Raw genomic sequence first — 24,319 nt, 5'->3', positions numbered from 1 at the left:
CCAGCTCTGACACTTTCTTTCCTTTTGAATAAGGTCAAAAAGCTGAAAGAGCAGAACAAGCTCTGAAAATAGATTTGAAAGCTCTCTGAAGTATTCTTTCTGGTACACAGAAATAAAAGGTTCTGCTGTTTCCCAGTTGAAAGGCTTTATTTTAAATTAAGGTGACATTGAAGTGCATCTGCCCAAGGAGCCATGGAACACACTGCACATTGCCATTGCAATGCCTGAGAGCCTCCTTCTCCTTTTGGATGAGGCACACCAGGAGAGCCCAATGCACAGGGAGACACAGAGTCTGTTAAAAAAGAGAATTCCCACTGTTTTAACCTCAAAGTTATCAAAATATTTCAGTAGAACATTATGTTTTATTTTTCAGTACAGCCAATTTGGACTAAATCCAACATATGAGGGATGTACTTCTTTTTCAGATCAAGATTACGAAGGCAGGTTGGTGTAACAAGGAAAGCCTGACTTCCTCAGAAAATTATTTATTTTGCCAAAACAGTATTACATCCAGAAAAATCATTGCAGTGGAAAGCTTGCAACATTCAGGGCATAAAAAGATCTGATGCTCTCCTTCCACAAAGACATGAGAGATTAATTCAGACCCAAGGGAACCGGAGGGATTTGCTGTTTGTTTTGTTTTTAAAGGGGGATATGCATGCAGTCCCACTGGAATCAAAGGAACATCTCAGACCAGAATAAAGATGCATTCCAAGAGATGTCGAGGGAAAAGCTTTTGCAGAGCCAACCTCTTCAAGAGCTTATTGCAGTCAGTGCTTTCAACCAATTGCAGCTTTAATAAGAGCTGAATTTATGCACAAACATTTAGAAAGCAAATAAATAAATAAGGGAAGAGAAGAAAACTTCTTAGCATTCAGTATAATATTATGAGTGCAGTGTTGGAAGAAGCCATGCATCTGTTTTATAGTTGGTTTATATTCTTCTCATGTGTGCATTTTATGCACATAAAAATTAACAACCTTTGACTATCCATTTGTATTTATAACATCTGCAGTACCGATGGGTGCAGTTCTCACTTCTCTGTTCTAGGCCTGCTAAGCATCCTAATTTGGAAAGAAAATGCCAGATAACTCTCCAGGGAAACATTCACAATGTCAACGTCTCTTGATTCCTAGACCTCCTAATGCCACCACTGGGAAGGCTAAAATGAAGGAAATCCCAGTGGCAGAGAATCAGGATACAGGCAGAAATGCTTGAATTTGCTTGTTTTAATTAGTTGAGGTATAACCATCTGCAGCCTAGGATGGGAGTGGTCTTTCTGATTTTAGGGCAAACATTACATTCTAGACTATGTAAATTGAAAAGATTGTTAAACAAGACCCACTCAGAAACCAATATTCACAGTATTACTTTCAGTGATCTTAATCAGAGTTACCCCGTGAAAACAGCTCTGCCCATGTGTGCCTTGACCTGGGAGTTCTCTTTGCTGCTGGTTCTTTTCTGGAGGTGCTGTTCACCACTTACAGAAGAAAATAACACGTCAGAAAAAAGGCCTCCAGAGAACAACTGGTACAAATCTCTGGATCCAGCAAATGGGACTATTACTGTGATATTTTTAAGAGAGATTAAAAAAAAGAGGAGAATTTTCTCCTTTGCTCCAAATTGCTGCAGTGAAATGGTTCCAGGTGGTGTGCAGCTGGTTCAATTCCACTACAGCCATCTGCAGAGAGACTCTCTAGCAGTGAGGAATTTGCTGGTTATTTTACTGATAAGTTCGAGTTTTTTTCGGAGTGTGCTGTGCCTTGGGGTAGTAGAGAAATGTCTCCAGAGGGAAAATGAAAAGTTTCTGATGTGCTACATGGAGTAATACAGTGCAACTGCATCTGCCTGAGTTTGCCAGCATGAATGCTGGATGTTAGCCCTGCCTCACTGGGAGCAGGCAGAAGGGAGACAGTGGATTATGATGGGAAGCTACTTCCAAAGAAGTACTGGCGAGGAAAAAGACAACTCAGAAACATCAGCTGAACACTGAGTAAGTTGAGCCGGGAAATCCTCTTCCTAATCTAGAGGCAAAAGTCCTATAGACCTCAAAAACACATTGTAGGTACCAGAATATTTTATATCCATGGGGGGGAAAAAAAAAAAAAAAAAAAAAAAAAAAAAGTGAATTTGAGCAGAATTCAGAATCATAGACTCATAGAATTACAGAATCATAGAAATGCCTTGTCTTGGAATGGATCTCAAAGCCCACCCAGTTCCAACACCCTGCCATGGGCAGTGCCACCCAGCAGCTCAGGCTGCCCAGAGCCCAGTCCAACCTGACCTCAAGTGCCTCCATGGATGGGGCACCCACAGCTTTTCTGGGCAGCTGTGCAAGCGCTTCACCAACCTCTCTATGAAAATCTTCCATATGGCATCTAATCCAAATCACTCCTTTCCTAGTTTAAAGCCATTCCCCTTATACTAACACTATCTACCCATGTAAAATGTTGGTTTCCCTCCTGTTTATAATCTCCCTTCAAATTTCCCTCACGTTAATCCCTGTCAGCTGTGAAAACCTTGCAGATCTACTTACTTGTTACATCTACTCACTTTCATAGCACCAATGGTTCCTTTGCTGCTTTTGCATTAGAGAAATAAGATTTCACCTTGAGGATGTATTTTGCCAAACAGGGTTTGCTGTGTGTTTATATGTTTGTTTCAGCAAGATGAATAGCACACAGCTTAAAAAAAAAAAAAAGGCCAGAAGCTTCACACATTTATTTTGCTCATGTTCACAATGCTGCAGGGTGAATGTGCCTTGGCTAATACATGCTCACAGAAAATGAAATAAAAACTGTGTGGAGATGAATAGCCCCAAAATGAGCAAAGCAATTGAGATTGCCCTCAATCCTCATTGCTGGCTGTGTGTGGCAGTAGAAAGGAACTGGTACTCAGCGTACTGGGTAGCTTCTTGACTTATGCTGACATAAGGTTAATGAGTCACGAGTAAAAGAAGTACTAAAGGAAAACTGGTAATATAGGGCATTTGGAAGAATGGAAATGGATTAATGGTTAAATGTGACCTATTATTAAAAAGAGGTGTTGATTTTAAGCTGGGTCTGGTCCTTTCACTCTGTGTGTAGAGTCCATGCTCAGACTGGTACTGCTGGAGGTGCTGTAGCAGCAAGGGGCTTGTGAAGGCATCAGTCCATCAGTCTGCTTTGGGGGCAGCTGGGCATGTTTGCAGTATCTTAATGTGTTTGCCAAGCATGGAATTATGTCAAATCTTTCAGGCTCTGACTCCAGCTCTTGGTTAAACCATGTTCCCTTCAGACTTCTGCAGCCATTGACAGCTTCTTTGTAGCATCAGAAAATTATCTGGGGCAGTTTATCCTGTGGCAGAGACATAGATATACATTGTTATCAATACCAGAGAGTTCAGGTTTTTCATTATAATAGGGTTCTCCAGATAACAATACTGTAGAGATTTTAATGTACGGGAATATTATTTTCTTGGAGAACACTAAACGTTATTTTGCAGTAATCTTCAGGAAGAAAGGAAGTTTCTAAGACAGTGTTTCATTTTATTGTGAGCTTATCAACTAATAAAATGTATATATTTACCTAATTATGAATCAGTTATTAAGAAGAGCAGCTACCAGAAAGATTCCTCTCTGTGCTACAAAACTAGCTGTTCAGCTGTGGAGGCTGCCATTTAAATAACCAGAGAGAAAATCCATGCTCATTTTTTCTGTTGAAGTAAATGAGGTCAAACTGTACCTCTACTCTCAATACCAGCATGATTTGTGCTGCAGAATTCTGGGAGTCCTCTTGAGAATACTTTTCCAACTCAACAGAAGTATTACATATGATTACACAGCAAAACAGCTCTGCTTTTGCACTTACTGCATTTCAGAAACCTGCTGTCATAAAGAGCAAATTTGTATTCATTAACCAGTGAGTTCTGATTTGTGCATGCAGCTATTTTGTTTTTATTGTATTCTGTTGTATTAAAGATGTATTCTCTAGATCAGGAGATTCTGGATTAATGTCACCAGTCCATCCAGTCCATCCAGAAAGCCAATGTGTGCTATAGGCTCCAAATGTGAAATGACTGAACTCTTATTTTTAGCCCTTCTATACCAGCCTTGTTTCCTGACAACGAATTTCAAATGACTAAAATACGCTGTTCTCTTCCAGAGACCTCTCTGACCTTTTACAGTATGCCCTTCACATAAGCTGGGATTTGGGGGCTTTAGTCAGTAAAACATGGAAACAGCTGCAAGCAAGGGAATACAGAACCATTAAAATCTGCCTTTCAGCTTCAGGGTGTGCTGGAAATGATTTATCAGTCATATACAACACAATATGGAAAACAGGTAGTTCTGTATTACTCCTTTATATTCCTATATTCTGACTTCACATGATGTCAGAAATGCTTCCCTGCAATGAACACTAAAACCAATAAGTAGAAGTTCCTGAAGGCAGAATCCAACAAGTCATAGGAATTACCAGTAAACAAGCTTCAGAAGTTTATTTTTTAAAAACAAGAACAACTTCTAGGCTTTTCAATATATGCATCCATGCATTTGAAAAGTGATGCAGTCAGGTCTTCTCACTCCAGTGTGGAACTAGCTAACTATGCCAGGCTGGAGCTGGAAAATCCAGCAACTTTCTCCATCAAGTGAAGCCAGGAAATATGAAAGCCAAGGAATTGTTTCCCCTTTAAAGTACATTTTTGACAATTCACATATGTGGTATTTGAGATATGGGTGAAAGTCTGCTTTGCTTAGCTGAAGACCAGAACTGGGCCTCCTGCCATCCACATCCTCATAAACAGGTTTGGCTCGTACTTCAGCACTGTGTGAAATGCAGGAAAACAAACCTATTTTTTAGGCTTGTGAATTACTACTTGTCTACACTACCCTCAACTACATCCTACTTGAAAGCATTAAGGAGGGTTATTATAGAATTCCCATTCCTTGATTATTTTTAAAAAGGAAAAAAAAAAAAATAAATAAAAAAGGAAGACCCAGGGAACTAAAGCCCAGTCAGTTTCAACTCTATTCTCAACAACATCATGAAGAAGATCTTCCTGGAAACTATGTTGTGGCCAACAGCTCAACATCCAGCTGAAGACCAATGACAAATGGTGTTCCTCAGGGGTCAGTAGTGGGATTGGCACTATTTGATATCTTTGTCAGCAATATGTACAGTGGGACTAAGTGTACCCTCAGCTTGCAGATGACAGCCAGCTAAATGGTACAGTTGATATGCTGAAGGGAAGGGATACCATCCAAAAAGTCCTTGACAGGCTCAAAAGGTGGACCTGTGTTAACCTCATAAAGTTCACTGAGACCAGATGCAAGGTCCTCCACTTGTGTCTGGGTGATCCCAAGCACAAATGTAGGCTGAGTGATGAGTGTATTGAGAGTAACTCTGAAGAGAAAGATTTGGGGGTGCTGGTTGATGAGAAACTCAAAATGAGCTACATACAGCTCAGAAAGTGAATCTTATTCTGTGCTGCATAAAAGAAACAAGAACTGGGAAGATATTATTGCAGGCTCCATATACCTGAAGGTGTCCTCAAGGAAAGCTAGAGGGAGACTCTTCATCAAAAAGTGTAGTGATAGGACAAGCAGTAACGGCTTTAGAATAAAGAGGGGAGATTTATATAAGATATTAGGAAGAAATTCTTTCCTATGTGGGTGGTGAGGCATTGGAACAGGTTGCCCAGAGAAGCTGTGGGTGCCCCATCCCTGAAAGTTTTCAAGGCAAGTTTGGATGGAGCTTTGAGCAACCTATTCTGGTGGGAGATGCCCCTGCCCATAGCAAGAGGATAGGAACTGGATGATCTTTATGGTCTCTTCCATCTCAAGCCATTCTATGATTAATATGATACGGTTTCTCCCAGTTCTTTCCAGGCCTTCTCCCAGTTCCCAGGCCTTTCTCCAATTTGGATTGCCTAGGTTCATGCTTGCTTCTTTGTAATCCACCAAGTTGTTGATACATCTCCAGCTTCATTTCTCTAAGCCTCTCAGATATTCCCGTAATGACAGCTGTCTGTTGATCCTGTTCCAGAACTCGTACCTTTCATTTGTGTCGAGGGACATGGTTTAGTGAGAACTGTTGGTGATGGGTGGATGGTTGGACTGGATGATCCTGTGGGTCTTTTCCAACCTTGGTGATTCTATGATTCTATGGCTGCTTCAGTGAAGCTTACCCTTATTGCAGTCCATCCATTCTGTTTATTTTAACTCACTGAACCAATCTGTCAAGATTTTCTTGAAAGTTAATCTCCTCCAAAAATTTTGCAGCCCTTTCCAGCTCAAAATCATTTACAAATTGTCAGTCTTACAGGTCTGAAGTTGTCATAGGCATACAAGTCTGAAAATTTTAAACAAATTCTGAGACAGATCACTTCAGAGCCCTAATCATCCCCCCTTTCTGACAATGAATCATTACATTACATTGTCTATATTTTATTGTACAGTTTCGTTCCAAACCTGTAGTTGGGGTTGGACTCAATGATCTCTGGAGGTCCCTTCCAACCCCTACAATTCTGTGATTCTGTGATTCTTTAAGATCTTCTATGCTATATTAATTAACTTTTCTTTTAAAGTTGAGAACAGGACGGTCTGATTTCTTAGTGTTTTCTTTTTATTTGTTTGTTTGTTTGTTCTGACTGACCATGGTAAAGCCTTTGCGTGTATCTGTTTTGCTCATTGTCAGAGAAATGTGAGTTATGCTATTTACTCAAGTGCCTCCCAGTTGTTCTGCAGGACTTCATTACATTCTGCAGTAAGTTCTTCAGATTGCTATAAGTCAATACAAATGGAAAGTCTGTGATTTGCCTCTTGTCTCTTATGAAAGCTGAACTGTTAAATTTTATTAGTTCAAGAATATCAGAAACAAAAGCAACACTGAAGAAATTCTTAAATCAAGGCAATATCAGTGCCCTTCATGTCAGCCACAACTCAGTTCAATTGCTGAGCTTGCATAAACTCTGAGTGCTTACTTTTGCTTCAAAACACCACTTCTTTATCAATTTTATCTCTGTGAATTTTAAGGTACTCCCCTTAGTGCACTTGCAGAAAACCTTACACTGGGCTCCTCTGCTATCCTCTTTTTCTGATGTAGAGCATAATTTTGTGATGACCTCTCATTTCTTCCTGTGTGGGCTGTTCTCAACTGGTTTGCTCAGCACAGCTCTGCTCTTTATTACACAGTGCTTCATCTTTATAGCTGTTATCAGACATTTATATCATTTTCCTCATATGCTAGGTACTATTGGCAGAGTGTCCATTGTGCAGTGTATCAAACATACACTGGAAAATTGCCTTTGGCAATGATTCTGGATTTTTTTGCTGTTTGTTTCAGTAGTCAGGCTGTAGCTTACATGACTTGTTGCTTTGCATGTGTTTAGGACTCAAAATGCAGAAAGCCATGATTTTCAAACATAAATCTGGAATTATTCCTCAGGATTCTGGTCTTAGACTGCTATAACTCAGAATGGGAATGTATGTATCTTCTAAAATATCTGCTGTATAGAATACAGTTTTCATGTATGTGAGGAAATATTTAAATACAAGTCATCCTCCTCTTGTAAATCAAGGAGTAAAACATTGAAAATACACCCACTCCTGTGGCATAGCTGTCACCCACAAAAAAAAAAGTTTACAGTCTCAGCTTTTCAGACTGTCTGCTCCCTCCCCATTGAGGATGAGGAGAACATGTTGGACAGAATATCACCATGAATATCATGAGCATTTTAGAATGTTCTTCTTCTCTTCCCTCTCTCACACAGTTGTTCTCTTCTCTGCGGCAGAAAACCATAGACTCCATCAAATCCAAAGGTTGAAGAGAATCTCAAAGATCATGTGGCTACTGCCTCTAAATCAGGTGTGGAATATTCCTCCAATTCCCCCCAATTTGAAGTTCATCATACAGTCTGACTGAGGCTTATCTTAAACCAAAACACCCTTGAGGAAGTCAAAGGCAAGTCTTCCAGTGTTAATAATCTTTGCTGCTGAAAATTCATGTTTTATTCCTAACTTGGATTTGATTGACATTAACAAGCATTCAATGGCTTTATCATGTCTTTCTTTGACAGATTAAGAAAAATAATGATAACCTGAATATTTTCATGTCAAACTAGAATGTAGGTTGCCTGCTAGTGTTGTGTAAAGGAAAGTTCTTGCATCTCTCATTATAAGCATTTCTCTATTCCACAATAATTTTTGTTGCTGTTTTCTGCAGTGTTTCCAAGTTTTCGGAAGTTCTTTAAGGTGTAAGCAACTCACATGGCTATTTGGTTTCAAGAAGCACTGTTTGCAATTCACACAGTGCTTCAACCACTCACAATGAAGATTATACTATTAATGAGTAGGTAATAAATTTAAATAGTTGGGAAGCATCGTGCATCTAAGGTTCATGGATTACCCAGTAGCATTAGGAGGAATAAGGATGTCCTTTCACTGGTCCCTATCTTCTTTCTGTTCAAACTGGCCAGGCATATAGGAAAAAGTGGGCCACTGGCACATCTTCCCCTACCCTCTGCCCTTTTTCCCTGAGGTAAAGAGCTTTGACTCCCTGTCTCACCTGGGAGGGAGACTAGTTGTCTTGCATAAATGGCAGAGTTGTGAACTGCTATCAGGAAAGACCAGTGTCCACCTGGACCAAAATATCACAGACAATCATGCTGTTTTTCAGATATAGTCCTCTACAAAAGGTGAATTGTATCAGCACAATTCAGCTTCATACATTAGATTGGAAAGGAGAATAAAGGTGAGGCATTCTAAGTGATGTTTCAAGCTACGCACTGTTACACTTTTCCATTCCTTTTTTCTACTTCTGTTATTTTGCCTACTCCAAATTCAGGTTGTGAAGACTTCAGGAGAGGTACTTTTTATGTTCTGTAGAGTAGCTGGCACAATAGATCTGTTTGATCTAAACAAAATCTTTGAGTGATACTGCAAGTCTCATGAATAGTGATTATTGCTCCCAAGCACTAGAGAACTCAGCAGCTTTTTCAGAGGAGCTGACCTATTTAAATTGTGTATCTGAGTAGCGCTTACAGTGCTCTACTAATTTACTCTAACAAACAGAGAGAGAAATGTGGAGGATACCCTGCTATCCTGCAGGCCAGGTTGTGTACCAAGAAATAAGTGCTTGCAATTACAGAGCTGGTTTTGTACTGAGACACACTACTAAGAACTTGAGACTGTTCTTATGGGAGTTGAGAGATCAAATGTGAAGTGCTAACACTGGATCTTGTGTCCCAGACAGTGAATGTTTTGATGGACTAAAATAGCTGGGAAATTAACTCTACAGAACATGTCTAGCTTGTCAAACATTGTTAGAGTGACCCAGATTGAGCATAGACCCACATAGTTTGACAAGAATTTGGCTTCAGCACGATGTTTCTATGACCCTCCGTCATTCATTCCAAGGATTTCAGACTAAGTTCATCTCCATGCCTTGAAATGAGCTTTTGGAAAAATTATACCTCGATCCAGGTCTAGGGCTTTAAAATGCGGATAGACAGCAAACTTTCCTACCATCTTTCAATCTGGTTTTCTATTCCTGAATTGCACCAGGTGACTGGGGGACAAAAGGACAAAGAGCGAGCAACAAAAAGCCGGATTCTAAAGAACTCCCTTTTATGAAAGACAAAACTTTTGAAAGAGTTGAAGTTACACACAATTAAATAGAAGAATGGTCAAACACTTGCTTTCCCTCAAAACGCATAATACAGATTAATAATTTGAGTGCTTGTGTTACATGAATCCATAAATGTATGAAAGAAAAAAGACAGATGTCATACTGCAAAATAAACTACCAGGGAGCTTTTCCAAAGTGACAATACTCCCATAGAAAAGTACTGCTGTTCTGTTGCAACAGACACAAGATAGTGTTACATAAGCAAAAATAATTGTCTTGATATTTAATGTCAACAATTTACCACCTCCTACAGAGATGTCAGTATATAACTACCTAATCCAAAACATTTTACATGTGAATAAAAAGCCTCATTAGGAAAAGAAGTATTTAGTCAGATGAAATGTAAGGGATCAAACTGTGAGTTTATTTTGAGAATTTTGTCTAATGTTTGAGTTAAGGAAACATGTTTATACTTATAGATTGAGACATATAGAGTCTATCTATGCTAGTAAATAACATAGGGCAGGTAGCATTACCTGGTCATGGAGACAAATGAGATGATGCACTTAGCATTCATATGACTACAATATCTTCCTCTCCCAAATGAGAAGATCTAATCTACTCTGTGCATTGGGAACAGTCTCTGGTTTTGCTTTTCCTGAGATGTATCTCAACACTCCTTGTGAGAGTGTGAGTTGGTAGAGCCAAAGCTGGGCCAGGGGCTATGAGATCCATTACCAGCACAAGTGTCCATGAGCAGCCATTGCCACCCTGTTAAACTTAATATTCAAACCAGAATCAGAGCCAAGCTGGGCAAAGCAGTCTTCATTACTAGCCAGTAATAACTGTGTGTGCAAAAGACCAACGAAGGTAGAAGTCAGGAGAAGGTGACATATGAGATCTGTCTTTCCAAACTGCAGAGGTATTACACAGATAGGTACCTTTGTTCTTTTCTTCCCTTGGGGTTCCCTTCATAGTCAAAGAAGATGATTAGCAGTGTCGAGGCCAGGTGGTCAGATGACTTATGGCCTTGTACCCATTTCTCTCTATAGATTATACAGGGCCTCTGGCCTAGTTCAGATGTGTATGTGTGTGTCTGAAGGTAGGAAATAATACTCCCTTCTCAAGAGAACAAAAATAAGAAAATCAGAAAGATATTTCTTAGAGGTTGTTTCCAAAATGCAGAAAAAAACAAGATTATGGAAAAAAATGTCACTTCAGAGCTTTAATCCATAGTAATTATATATTTCATCCAAGAAAGAAAACACTCACAATGTTAAGCATACTTATTCTAAAATAACCTATTTTCCCAAAGTATTGCACCTCCTCCTTGCAAGAAGTAGAGGGATGGCAATCAGGAACGGTTTGAGATAAGTTTCGCAAAGTGGTAATAATATTGTATGTCTTGAGGATGAAAAAAACAAGACAACACATCAGCATCACTGACAGGGAGCACAAATTGATGTGGTTCACACTTCTGTCCATGGAGTATCTGCAGACTGCTGTAAGGTCAGAGTAGCATCTGGCAGTAACAGGAGCTGTGGGTAAAAATCACACAGTGCCACACAGTACTAAATGCTCAGCTACAGATAGGAATACATGCTGCTAATAAAAAGGAGAAAAGCAGGACTACAAGAAATCAGGCCAGATGTTGACAATATTGATTTTTATTCCCTTGCTTTTTTAGCGTCTGATGTTCAATTTTATAGGGGTGGGAATTTTGAGAAGTTTTTTGTAATTAGCAAAAATCTGAGAGATGGAACATGGAAAAATCATCGCTTCATTCTGAAAATCTTACTTCATACCTACAGGGAAATGCATCTCTGTGTAACAGGGCCCTCATGTTTCTGTTATGTGATAAAAGGCAAGACCTATCATTTGACATATAATAATTTAGCTATATTGTATACGTAGGGATATGTCTGAGTGATCGTTTTTGGCCCTGTTTTGTTTTTGTTGTAGAAAATGTATAACCATTATCTACAGGAAGAGATGGAAAGCAATAATGTCAGCAGGAGTACAAGCTCAGCAGAAAGGGAAATATCTACCTCCTATGCAGCTAACATTAATCATAAGGCTACACAACCATCGGCCAGGATCCAAGGATGGAAGATGTATTGTTTTAGCCAATGGAGGACTGTTCTTACTCTAACCACAGGTGCTTCAAAAAGATGACGAGGATGGTTTCAAGAATCCATTTAATATATAAACGTGAATACCTTTAGCACATACCACTTCTTAACAGCAAATACTATGGATTGCTTTCAAAAACAGTAATTACAATATTTAATTACATGTAGAACAGTCTTATAAAAATGATTAACCATGTTCCTACACAGTGATCTTTTTGCACACAGACAGTAGAAGATGTGGGATATTTCCAATAAAACTGTAGCTTTCAGTGGAGTTTGAATCTCCTTTGACTGCAAACAACTTAAACACTGGCACTGGATGGTGAGGCTCTTCTCTTTTGAAGAAATCTATAAAAATAAATTTAAGTGCTTTGGATTTGCCTCAGATTAAATTAAAGCAAGATCTGGTCCACAACACTTGTTACGGTCATTTATATAAGTTAAAATGAAAATCTTAAAGATGTATGCACTTTCTTCTATCCAATTATAAAAATATATGAGTGGGAAAAAAACAAAACAAAACAAAAAACTGTCTGTTTTCAGTAGGGACTACAGATTTTAAGACAAAGCCTGTTCGCTTGTATGTTATAGAATCCCATATACAACTCAAATTGATTTCAATTTAATTTTAATTGGTTTTAAATTCTATTAAGCAACAAAGCAAAACTAATATTGGCCTAACACATCTCCACGTTTAATCTACTCAAGGGAATACACATCGAACTCCAGAGACAACACTGAGATATCAAGTCAAACTCATTTCTCCACAGCCCCAGAATTTCTCAGCCTGGAGCTTCTGATTAAACAGTATTTCAGCAGTGACCTCATCAGTGCTGAGAAGAGGGGAAGGATCACCTCTCCTGACCTTTGCCCAATGCAGCCCAAGATAACATTAGCCTTCTTAACAGCAAGCACACATTGGTGTCCACCAGGATCTCCATGTCTCTTTCTGCAGTGCTGCTTTCCTACTGTTTTGCCCCTGATGTATCTTGACACCCAAGGCTGTTCCTCCCTGTTTGCAGAACTCTGTATTTCTTGTTGAACTTCAGGGGCTTCTCTCAGCCTACCTTTCCAGCCTGTCAAGGTCCCTCTGGATGGCAGCACAGCCCTTTCATGAGTCAGGATACATTCTGGATTTGTGAAAAGTTTACTCCTCTGATATGGATACTAGTCTCTCCTATTCTGCTTATTTGTGATGTCTCACTCAGACCCAGCAGGCAACAGGGAGAGATGGACAGAGAGAGAGAATGACAGAGGGACCCTGCCATGATTCTTATCCAGTTGCATCAGCTAAGGAAAATTGTTTTGCATATCCAGTTAACCTTGGCATCCATCCTAGGAACTGCCTGCTGAAGTGTTACAGAAAATTTAGAGACAAACATTTAAAATATATTGATCAGATTTGGCTCTAAAACTCTTTTGAAATGGATCTGGATGGCAATGCGATGTGACACCATCTGGGTTTTTCTCCTGTTTGGACATAGAGTGGGTGGATGCTTTGGCACTGACAAAATAAGAATCTTATCAGAACAGTCCATGTTGACTCTTCTACAGTGAATTCAGTGCCAAATCACTTCGGATGAAGTCCTGGCCCTCTTGACACCAACAGGAACTTTGCCATCAACTTCAGGATGACACGTATTCTCTTTCTATCTTGAGTTAGCATAAGCTCAAGCCTCATATCTAAAATAACCTCAGAGGAAAGAAGCTATGAGGAATGTTTTTGTGTGGCCTGGTGCAGATAAGACATCAAGGAGAACCATTTTCTAAAGTGTACAGGTCTAAAACACTTATTTAAAGTAAATGTACTGCTTAGTTTTCTTGCCAAGCAGTTCACTGTGTGCATTAGCATGAAAACAATTGAAAATAGCCATAGCTACCTGAAATGTAAATATTTGGTTTAAAGTCCTTTTTAACATTAGGACTGGTAAATGGACAAAACAAAAGAAGAAAAGAAAAAAATGCCCTTACTTGGCATGAACACTGGCAGAGTAATCTCCCCAAGAAGACAAAACCAACAAATATCACAGTTTTTATTTCTCTAGTTACATTTCAGTTTACTTTGGCTATACTCATTTAGAACCAATGAAGATCTGATGAGAAAGTGATGACTGATGGATGCTATGACAGGTGGCAGACATTTGAACTTTCCAGACACCAGGTAATGGTGGCTCACATAGAGCTGTGGACAATATGTCTATAAATATATATATATATGAAAATTTGAAAGGTCTAAAAGTCCTTTATTAGAAGAAAATAAAATGCATACACACACACACACAAAAACCCCCAAACACATAACAGTAAAAAATCCATCCCAAAATGAAGATTCATGTTGCTTTCACTCTAGTAATAAAACTGCAGATGTGAACTCTGAATACGTCAATGGCTGATTAGCTACATCACAGCAATGCAAATAATTGTGCTGCAAAGTAATGAATGAAAAATCACTTGCTATATCATGTGAGTCATTAAAAGTATATATAGCTTGAAAAGAGAATACTAGATCTGTATTCCTTAGTGACTCCTATTGTCATTTAGAATGCATCATTAATACAGGCGCAAAAGCAAGGAAAAAAAAAGCTTTAAGATATTTAGGAGAGCATGTTCTTGCAATATCAAACCTTGAGAAAACTCTTTAATTAAAATCTTTACATAGCACACTCCATTTTACATAGCACTTTTCATCCTGGAGGACACAAAGCGCTTTCTATACAGAGGTTAGAGCTGTAAGTTGTTGTAAACTTGTTCTAAGTCCAACAAAAATCTTTGAAAAGGTACAAATCCAATCCCAACGAAGCCAGTAAACAGAAGAATAATTACAGCGTGACATCCAAGGTGGCATTCAGAGAAAAAGCAGACTCTAAGAGCGAAGAGTAAACATCAATAGGAAACAAATTAAGTACAAGTGAAATTAAAGAAGTGTAGAAACAGTGACACCAGTGGTTGGGAAGGAGATTGATTAAAAGTGGGATTATATGAAGATTGATGAGAATAAGGATGGCGCTCTGCATCAGATTTAACCAGTAGAGTAGGAAGTGGCTCTCCTGCTTCTCCTCCCTGATAAACACAAGAAAGTAGTAATGGAGATGACAGAAGAGCAAGATCTGGACTAAATTCAACACTTACATGGCACTGAACAGCAGGTCTTGGGGACCTACCCCTCAGGCCCATTCTGCAGATGCACGCACATGAAGCAGTTGAGCTGAAGACTGCATTTGTCACATAAAGTATCAAAATTCCAGGGAACTTGGAAGTAGTAGACATTGCACACATTTTAATTTGATTCTAGATGTGATCCAAGAAACCACAGATCCCAAAGTCAATGAGTTAGGTGTGGAAATTTGGTTTCACTAGTCATAAAACACAGGAATGCATAAGTGTATGGATTTGGCCCATAATCCCTCACTGACAATGCAAAAGGCTTGAATTTCTTGTTGAACCCAAAATTATGTCCCAATACAGGATAGAAGAGGTATAATTTAATGAATACTACTGTTCCAAAGCTTTTTGTTCCTACTTTTTCACAATGTAAGGATGAGCAGGTTAAGAAAAATAGAAGGTGAGAAATTCAAATATGACTGTTTTTCATGTTAAAAAACTGCCCTGAGAGGATCCAGCACACCTGGAGAGTACGAATTGCCAGAGCTGTCCAAATTAATAGTGCTGTGCCATTTGCAGAGGTGTCATGGAGTGTCATACTTCAGAACAGAAGTTGATGGCTGATCTTGAGAGATGATACAATATCTTGTTGCCTCTCTTAGGATTTAATGCCATCTGCTGAAGGAGATGATTTGTTGTCATGCTGAAACCAGGGTTTAAAGGCTGACCAAGGCTGAGCAATGGTCAGATCCACTGAGATATCACATCTGTGTGCCATAAATACTCAGCATAGCAGTGGGAGGGAGGCCATCTGGCAGAACCTGCACTCCACATCACCCACATTAAGAAATGGCTAGGGAAGGCCACCAGGCCACCATTTATCTCAGTCAAGCACATGGCATGATCCAAAAGATCCCCATACATTACACAAACGCCTGTGCACAGAGACCTATTACAATTTCATCTACACTTCCAATAAATTAAATAACATTGAAAACCACATCTAAGCCCATAAACAAAACTGACCAGAGCCATATCTGATCCCTGAGACCAAGTGGTTTGGTATTCCCATATTCTTACATGGAAATTGTCTTTGCTCCACTAAGCTTATCTTAGCACCATCTCAATATGCCCAACTGGAATGGTCCTTTGCCCATGTTTGCCCCAGAGCTATGGATGGATAAAGGCTGGAACAAACAAAAATCACACTAAGGAGCCTGCTGATGGTATGAGCATTGTGTGTTAGTGTTTGAGGGAATTACTTGGTTTTGTTCATGTGTGTAGGTGCACGGTTGTGACAAGGTACAAAGTTGAACAAAGAAACATGATCTATCTTTTTAGAAATGTGCGCTCCCAAGGAGCACTTTATCTCAGGCCAAGGTAAGGACCTAAGTTAGGATCAAGCCCTAGAGATTTCTGTTTCTCTTTCTCTGTATAAAAGAAAATTACCACAGATCTGAACACCTACAACTCAGACACTTGGAATTAAGTGACATGAATCTTACTCTGGAATATCTGAAACTGATTGTAAGAATCAAAGCTTGTACCTTCTAGATTCGGCTCCATGGCTGATATTGCCTGTCACTATGCATTCCTTCCTCAATTTACCCACCTGCTATTACAGTTAGGAACAACTACAACCTTCAGCATCATTGAACAATAATAAAAATTAGTTAGTGCATGTTGTCTGCAATGGTTTCAAAGAGCAAAAGGGTTATTAATCAATCTGGATGCTTAAACCAAGTCTCTCCATTGTGCTTTAGCTAAGGCAAAGCACACATCAAGCAACAAAGAGTAGGGGCGATGTATACACACCATCAGCAGCTTCCAGTTCATTTGTTCCACATGCCATGGCAACCACATTATTGTGGCCACCTCTACCGCTAATACATGTCGTTTTTTTCAGAGAGTTACATTGTCATGATTATTAGATATGCAAGCTTCAGACTTCTGCCTCTAAGTGAAGGCATCCATTCTTTTTAACTTGACTATGCCCATCCAAATACTTGCTGGCTCTTCCTAATGAACCCATCCATCTTTGCTCAGAGACAGTTCAAACATGTCAGTTCTTTGAATGGAAGAAAAGATCTTTAAAACATTTCGGAGTGATGTCAAAGCAATAAGACCTACTGGCTGAGCTAATAAATATCCATCTAATTTTACAAAAGAACCAAAGGAAAAGAAAATGTGTATATGCAGTTAAAGATGCATCCAATTATTGACATATTTGGGTAGAAATTGTTTTGTTTTGTGTTTTTCAATCTTCTTTTAGCTCCAAGTAGAAATTATCATAAAACATGTGTGGGAATTGGAGCAATCCTCGAGAGAAATTTACAGAATATAACTTTCTGGGGGGAAGGTAGGAAAGCAGCCTTGTATGCTTCTGACCACATGTGTTCATGAAAAAGGTGGCAACAATTGGGAAGAGTGGAGGAGGCATTTCATTTTTCAAATCCTCTGAAAGATCTGATTGTATTTGGAAGGGCATTCCCTAGCAGCTATTCACAGAATGCTGTCACTTGTCCCATCGGGATTTGCCTCCTCTTTTGATACGAGCCTCAGCCAGAAAGCAGAGAAGAAACGGACCTGAATAGAAATTTTGGAAATGCCCCACTGGAAAAAGGCAATTGAAGGACAGACAGCTGCTGGTTTCAGAGGCAATAAAGAAGAACACTGTATGTGAAATAATTTGGAAGTTTTTTAGCAGGACTGCATTAAGAAGTTGGATTTACAAGATTCCATGTTTTATTTTGAGCACGGATCAGTTAGGCACAGCTCTCCAGGAGGCTCAGCTTGTCCAGAAGAAGGAAATTCCTAAATATAGTCATCACAATATGGATATGTGCTCTCATAGGCTGCTTACTTTGCCAGGGAAATTCTTGTGCCAAGAATTTCCTCCTAAGAGAGCTCTAATACATTGCATTATTAAAAAGAAATGTTTTCCTCTGTAGGATGGCATGTTAATGTATGGAATCATCAACAAAATGAAAACCATAAATCTAATTACCTCTTTTCATTTAAAAGCCATCAGATGTCTCAGATGAAAATGTGATTTTTCTGTATCTTGAAAGGCTGTAAAACTCTATGAACCTTACTCATATTTCTGAAGCCATAAAGAATAAAGACAGCATTATATTAAATAATTTGAAAACTGAAAATACGTGTTTTATCAAGTACTTGTAGAGAGACCTTAATGGATTCTTATATCAATACATTATTGTTATTGCTGTTGTTTTTATTGCTATGACTGCTGTCTTATTATTTCTGTGTCTATTTTAAGCCACAGTCAGGTTTCATGGTAATTTGTATGTGATTCACAAAATCTGCATAATAGATTACTGTTACAGCAATACATTAGAGCATGCAGAGGGAGGTTTTATGCAGTGAATGTTTTCCTAAAGGATTATGAAGGAGGTCCCAGGAATAAGATGCAAGCAATTCCTCCTCTGTGGCTGCACAGAGGCCAAATGGGCCAGCTTTTCTGGCAAAACTTTACTGTCAAGTTTTTCAGTCATTAAAAAGACTGTGTTAATGCACACTTGTATTAAAGTGGTAGAATATAAACCTCACTGTCTGCCTGAATACATGGAGATATTAGTACTTGGGATTTCAGGGTCTTCTCAAGGACTTAGCTCAGCTGTGAAATCCCCTTTCATCAAAGATACATCTTTCAACACAGGCTGCTGCAAGCACCTGAGTCCTGCTTGGAAGCTAACATACACTGGGGCAGGAGTGGGCATTATGAATCCACCATTATGAAATGAAGACTCAGCCAAGACAGTTATGTGTAAGAGAAAGCATCCCCAGTTATTGCAGTGCAGGTTATTCACCAAAAGCATTCAGATAGGGAACTTATTCCACAATTCCATTTCTCTCTGTGTTAAACTAGACCAGACCAAACCTAAGCAAACCAGTGCAAACCATCTGATTCTTGCTTTGCCACCTGCCTCTAATGCCCATGCCCTCGGTGTCTTCTACTCTAGTGTGGGAGTCTGCAGAACAACCAAACTCCTTTGGCTCAGGAGCAGATCAGGGCTACAGTGGTGTTAGGGTCCCTCAGTTCCCACATCAAGAAGAACAAGCAGGGAAAAGAAACTCAGTTTCAAAACATCGTGACTCAGAAGCAAATATTTCAAATGAGCACATATAGTAAGGAATGATTAATTTTACATATCACCTCAAGTCATATGTAACCCTTACACTTTACTCCAACCCCCCTTTAATCCTTGTGGATTAACATATCTCCATGGATGAGCACTCTTTACACCTGCCTGCACCCTCAAGATCTCTCTGCCCTGTGTGTGTGCACTGAAAGGCTGGCAGAAAACCCTGAGACATCCAGAAAGAGCCTGGCTTACTCCCAGGGCTGGAGCCCAGACTGTCCTGCTGGGGATGCCACCTGTGGCTGCAGAGCTGCCAGCAGAGACAGGATGTGCCCTGCTGTGCCCACACAGCAGTGGGCTTGCATGGCTCTAGAGCAAAATGGAGAGCATAAGGGCCCCCTGAGCACAAACCTGCACACTGTCACTGTCTGAATTACTGCCTATGTACTATTGTAAAAGGCATTTCACTTTTCAGTTCTCACATCATAACCCGGAGCAGAAACTCGGTGTTCTGTTAGTGAGCTACCTTCCCACATCCTATACCACTGAAGGTATATCTTTCACTCTTACAAAGATGGTATGTGGGCTCCAATCCTTACCAGACCCAGAGGCAAAGAAACACGATCAACAAGGATGACACAGAGTTAATTAAACATATCAGATCAAAAGGACTTGTCTTCACTTGGGAGCCAGTCACAGGAGCCAGAACTCCATGGGCTCTTACTCCTCCTCCCATGTGGGGATAACAAATCTATTGCATTTAGGAATAAAACTTTGCTCTTTTTTAAACCTGGCTAGAGCAGGCATGAGAAACAGTTGCCAATTACACCTGAACCACAGGGAACTCTGAGCAAAAATAAGACCCAAGGAAGAGCTGACAGTAGTTTAAGAAGAATCTCAATCCATGCATTCACTCACAGCTGAAAAGGCATCTGACAACTACATGAAATGTCTTTCCCCTTCCAGAACTGGCACAACGCTGCTGGATCCAAAGGGCACAAATGGTGGCTTGCAGTCTGGCATGCCTCAGCAGCCCATGCCTGGCAGGGAGATATGCTGTCAGAATCTCATAGCCTTGGAGTGCAATTACTAAAACCTCTGGCATCTGCCATGCTTGATTTATGTTTAGGTAGCACTGATAGGCTGGTGCACAAGGGGCAGCCAGCCAGAGGCAGAGATATGGAGCAGGGCAAGCATCCTGCCTCACACAGGGCAGATAGTGTTGGTGCTGCAATGCAGGCACAGGGCACAGGGGCTATGGAGTGGGCAGCAGAAGCAGTGGGCTGCATTCGGCCTTAGTAGCTACTAAGCCTCACCAATTGCATGCAGGACTGGGAGAGAGGGAAATTCCAAGGGAAAGGAGCTGAATCTTTTTGTTTTGTTCCAGTCTGAGACCCACAAGAGTCCTGTGGGTGCTGTGAGGGTGTCCCACCAGTGTGAGGCAGTTACAATGTTTTTACTCCAAGCTGGTCAGCTACAGTTTGTCTGTTAAAGTCCCACCACTTGTCTTGACCTGAAGGTGTAAACCTAAGTAACTCTCAGCCTTCCTTTAGTCACTGCATGGAGGAGTCAGGGTAGGGCTAGATTCATTCTGTGCTCCCTTCCTCAGCTCCACTGAGCACAATTCTCAGCACCTGTGAAGCACTCAGCAAATAAAATGTCAGAATACATGTCATATATATATATATTTAATCTGAGTTTCTGGAAATTTCATTTAAAATTAAAATGAAAAAAAAAATAAAATAACAGAGATGTAGTTCAGCCTCCTTGCTTATCAAGATACTTTTCTCTGCAGCAAAGGAACAGTGGAATATATATATATTTTAGATCTCCTTTACTGAAAAATAATCCTGCGCTGGTGAGTGATGTTACTAAATATAAGAGCATTTCTCTGTAGTGACCACATTAACAGACTGCTAAGTATTATGAGGCAAAAGTGACTGCGCAGGGCTGAAAAATGGGAAAGATATTGCAACCTTTGGATTCAGATAGACGTGAACAGTAGGATCATGCATCAGTAGTCACGGTCTATGGTGTCAGAGCCAGCACAATCTGGACAAACCAAAACAAACACTGCAGTATTTTTGGAAGGAGAATGTTGGCAAGCGTAGCTTTACCTGGGCAAGATGCAAGGCAGCAGATGGGAAGATCCTGAGGGGGAGAGAAACTCAAGGGTGGGAAATTAAGCCTTGTGGTCACTGGCAGTCAACCAGTAAGTTGAGAAAACTCAATCGGAACCATACAGCAACAGCAATGGCTTGTCCCACACATGCCCACCCCAAAGTCATGCCCTGAGCTGTTGCAGCAGAGTGCAGTCACAAGGCACTGGTTTCAATGGACCAATAGCTACATGTTGTTCACAGCTTGCTGACAGCCATGGCAAACAGCCATCCTGCTCCTCCTTGGAAGGCTTCTTCTTTTGAGGAACTCTTTTTGCTGTGACACAATGAGGAATTCAGAGTCCAAAAGTGACAAAGTCTGGGGAGTGACTTTTATTTTTGCCAAGACCTTCCACTCAACATGGCAGTAGGTAGGCAGAGGGATCCTTGCCCAGCTGACTGTGATTGCTTGCAGGGTAAGGCTGTTGGTTTTAGAGGAGCCTCTTACAGCGTACGGGAGGGCTACAAGTGAATGGCAAATTCTGCTATTGGTCATCACCTCAGTTTGCATCTCCAGCAAAGACAGTATGATATCTACCCTGGAAAAGTAATATCTGCTGCGAAAAAGAGGGGAGCTACATGTAGGCCATTAGAATTCAAAGGTGAGGGGGAAAAAAGAAGAGCAAGGAAGGCTTTGCTCCTGAGTCAAATCTCCAAAACCAGGGACCATCAGAAAAGTGCATGTTGCACTCTGGAAAGAATCCAAAGCATCCAAGATGGTCAGCTTTGTCAGAGGTCCAGCAGTCTCTAGAGTTAACAGGAGGGACCCCTATTCCCATGCACCTACCTTGCAGCAAGCTGCCTCCTTTTACTGTGAGGGGACAAGGAATTCCATCAAAATTTCCATAGAAGAGGGTTCCCAAAATAGGAAAACCAAGGGAAAGACAGAGCAAGCTGACTCAGGGAACAAAAGCTGTTAATATGAAAATCAATATACATAAATAAGGACCAAGAAGGAGTCTGAGTTTAATTATTTAAGAGAGTGGAGATGTGAGGGCCATGTCTGACAAGATTTTCAACAGAGTGGTAATGCCTATGTAAACATTACGTGTGTTTTTGTGCTTCAAAATAGGGGACAATGAGATATAATATTTGCTAAAATGACTTTTCCTAATACCTCTTAGTGCCCACTGATGCTAACGCATGCACTCTACCATCCATCCAGCACCCCTGTTTACACCATCAGAGCCGTATCCAACAAATTTATTAGGAGGAAGGTTTATTGTAACTACTTCCAGTTAAGAGCACTTAAGCTACATTTATTTGCCAAGTAGTGTTGACTTTCTGATTTTTATGGGAAAGTGCTTTGTTTCAAAGGCAAGCCATAAAAATAAATTTCCCAGTCACTTTTCTCAACAGCTGTAGCAGTGCAACACACAAAATCTGTCTTAGACTGAGGTGGAGATTTTTATTTGTCTATTTATTTATTTATTGGAAGTCTGTTGTTGATATATTGGCAGCACAAGGCTGCTGATTCAAAACAAAAGGAGACACAGATACGAGGAAATTAAAAGACTAAAAACAGAAGCATATTTTGATTTCCCAGAGAGTAAAAGATAGGCAAGAGTTGTGTTTGCAAAGGATTGGCAAGATGAGGATTTGCTGAGCTGGGAGCAGCTGTCATAGCAACCACATCCAGGCAGAGAAATGTTTTCAAGTCACCTGGAAGGAGATTTCTCCACTCAGAGAAACACTGTTATAGAAGGAAAACTTTGGAAGCTGTTGGCTGAGGTGCCATCGTAAAACTGAATGGATGCAGATGAAGAGTCCCTACCAGGCAGCAGTGATGCTTTGTGGGAAGGGCAGTAATTTGAGATAGAGTTCTGTCAGGCTTTGATTCTGCCCTTGCTTGCTTCTCAGAAACAAAAGCATTCCCCAAGCTAAGCCACACAACATCTCACAGCTATGCATACCACCCTGAATGGGCTTGTAGTGGTGTGTAGTGGTGTATAGATCCTGACACTGATGTGTGCTCTATCGGCCTGTGCTCACAGATTCAATTTCAGTTGTGTATGCTCTGGTCTTATTGCAGTGCCAAATAAGAAATACTGATTTTTGATTAAAAAACCAAACATCTCATTGACAGTGTCACAACCTAAATGGAGACAGGTAGAAGGACGTGGGTCATGACTGTAATGCAAAAATAGCTCATGAGATAATGTAGCTATGTCTGAATGGTGCTTTGCCCAAGCTTGTTTATCCCATTTCTCAGAGTACTCATGTCTAGTTGCCCCGAGTCACTGAGATGATTCAGCATTCTTCTTCTAGTGCCTTTACTTTGCGCTAGTATAGATAAGTGTATAAGTTACATTCTGATTGCTTCCATTTAAGTCCAGCCCTCCCCTCTCACATTGAGAACAAAAACTGTTGTCACTGTGCTGAACTGTAGGATGTTAAGAATAAGTGGGTACTTTGTCACCAGCAGTAACACTACAGAAAGCAGTCCAATTTTCTTCTTGCCTCCCTCAGGTTACTCCTCCATTGCAAAAGCTCCCCAGTGTGTCCCTTCATCATGTTCAGCTATTTTTGGATGCCACTTCTCCACAGGCAGTTGATCCACAAATCAAAAACAGCTATGGAGTCTCCCAGTGTTATGGAGATTTTCAGAGGTTTAGTCCTGAACTGAGATCAGATGGCAGCTGAGAATTCCTTGACTTCCTTTCATTAGGCATGGCTCACAAGAGGGAGCCCATGCTGTGCCCATAATCCAAAGCCTCCTTAAGAAAACTCAAGTTCTGTCAGGTTCCAGAAAAGAGCAAACATCAGAGCTAAGGAATAATAATGCAACAGAACCTATCTTCCTAAAGCCAGTTCTCATATTCTGTGCAAACAATATATGTTTTACTATGTCTTTTGCACAGAATATAAGTCAAAACTCTATGCTTGAAACTCACAGTACATCTAACATTTTTGCAGCAATTTTTGCTTGTTTGTTTGTTTGTTTTCTTTGCATTAATAAAGCAGTGTATTAAAAAGAAGCCAAGCCATACAATGAAATGCTGACAGTGTGGGACAGCCTTTATTATATCCTTCAGGTACTTGAGGTGACATTGTTTTCTCACAAAACAAATTGCTTATCACAGACTCCATTACTCAGGAGACAGTAAACACTTTCCACAGTGCATGCCTCTTAGGCACTAAAAGGATCTCCAGGACAAAATTGCCTTGATTTTTTTGTGTGAATCTTTGTTATACAAACTAGCCTATTTTCATGAAA

The 24,319-nt window shown here is 40.2% G+C and overlaps 1 long non-coding RNA gene across 1 annotated transcript; it reads left to right on the top strand.

Moving 5' to 3' along the window:
- Window positions 1-1,773: 1,773 nt before the first annotated feature.
- Window positions 1,774-12,135, top strand: LOC146762801 (uncharacterized). Its single transcript, XR_014948700.1, has 2 exons — window positions 1,774-1,993; window positions 11,569-12,135. It is a non-coding gene; the product is annotated as an uncharacterized LOC146762801 (long non-coding RNA).
- The last annotated feature ends 12,184 nt before the right edge of the window (window positions 12,136-24,319 follow it).

Source organism: Coturnix japonica, chromosome 1 (genome assembly GCF_054131305.1).
Source record: "Coturnix japonica strain WE chromosome 1, WE-NBRP24, whole genome shotgun sequence".
NCBI classification, from domain to species: Eukaryota; Metazoa; Chordata; class Aves; order Galliformes; family Phasianidae; genus Coturnix; species Coturnix japonica.
The sequence above is the reverse complement of the archived record's forward strand: the minus strand, read 5'-3'. Positions and strand labels throughout refer to the sequence as shown.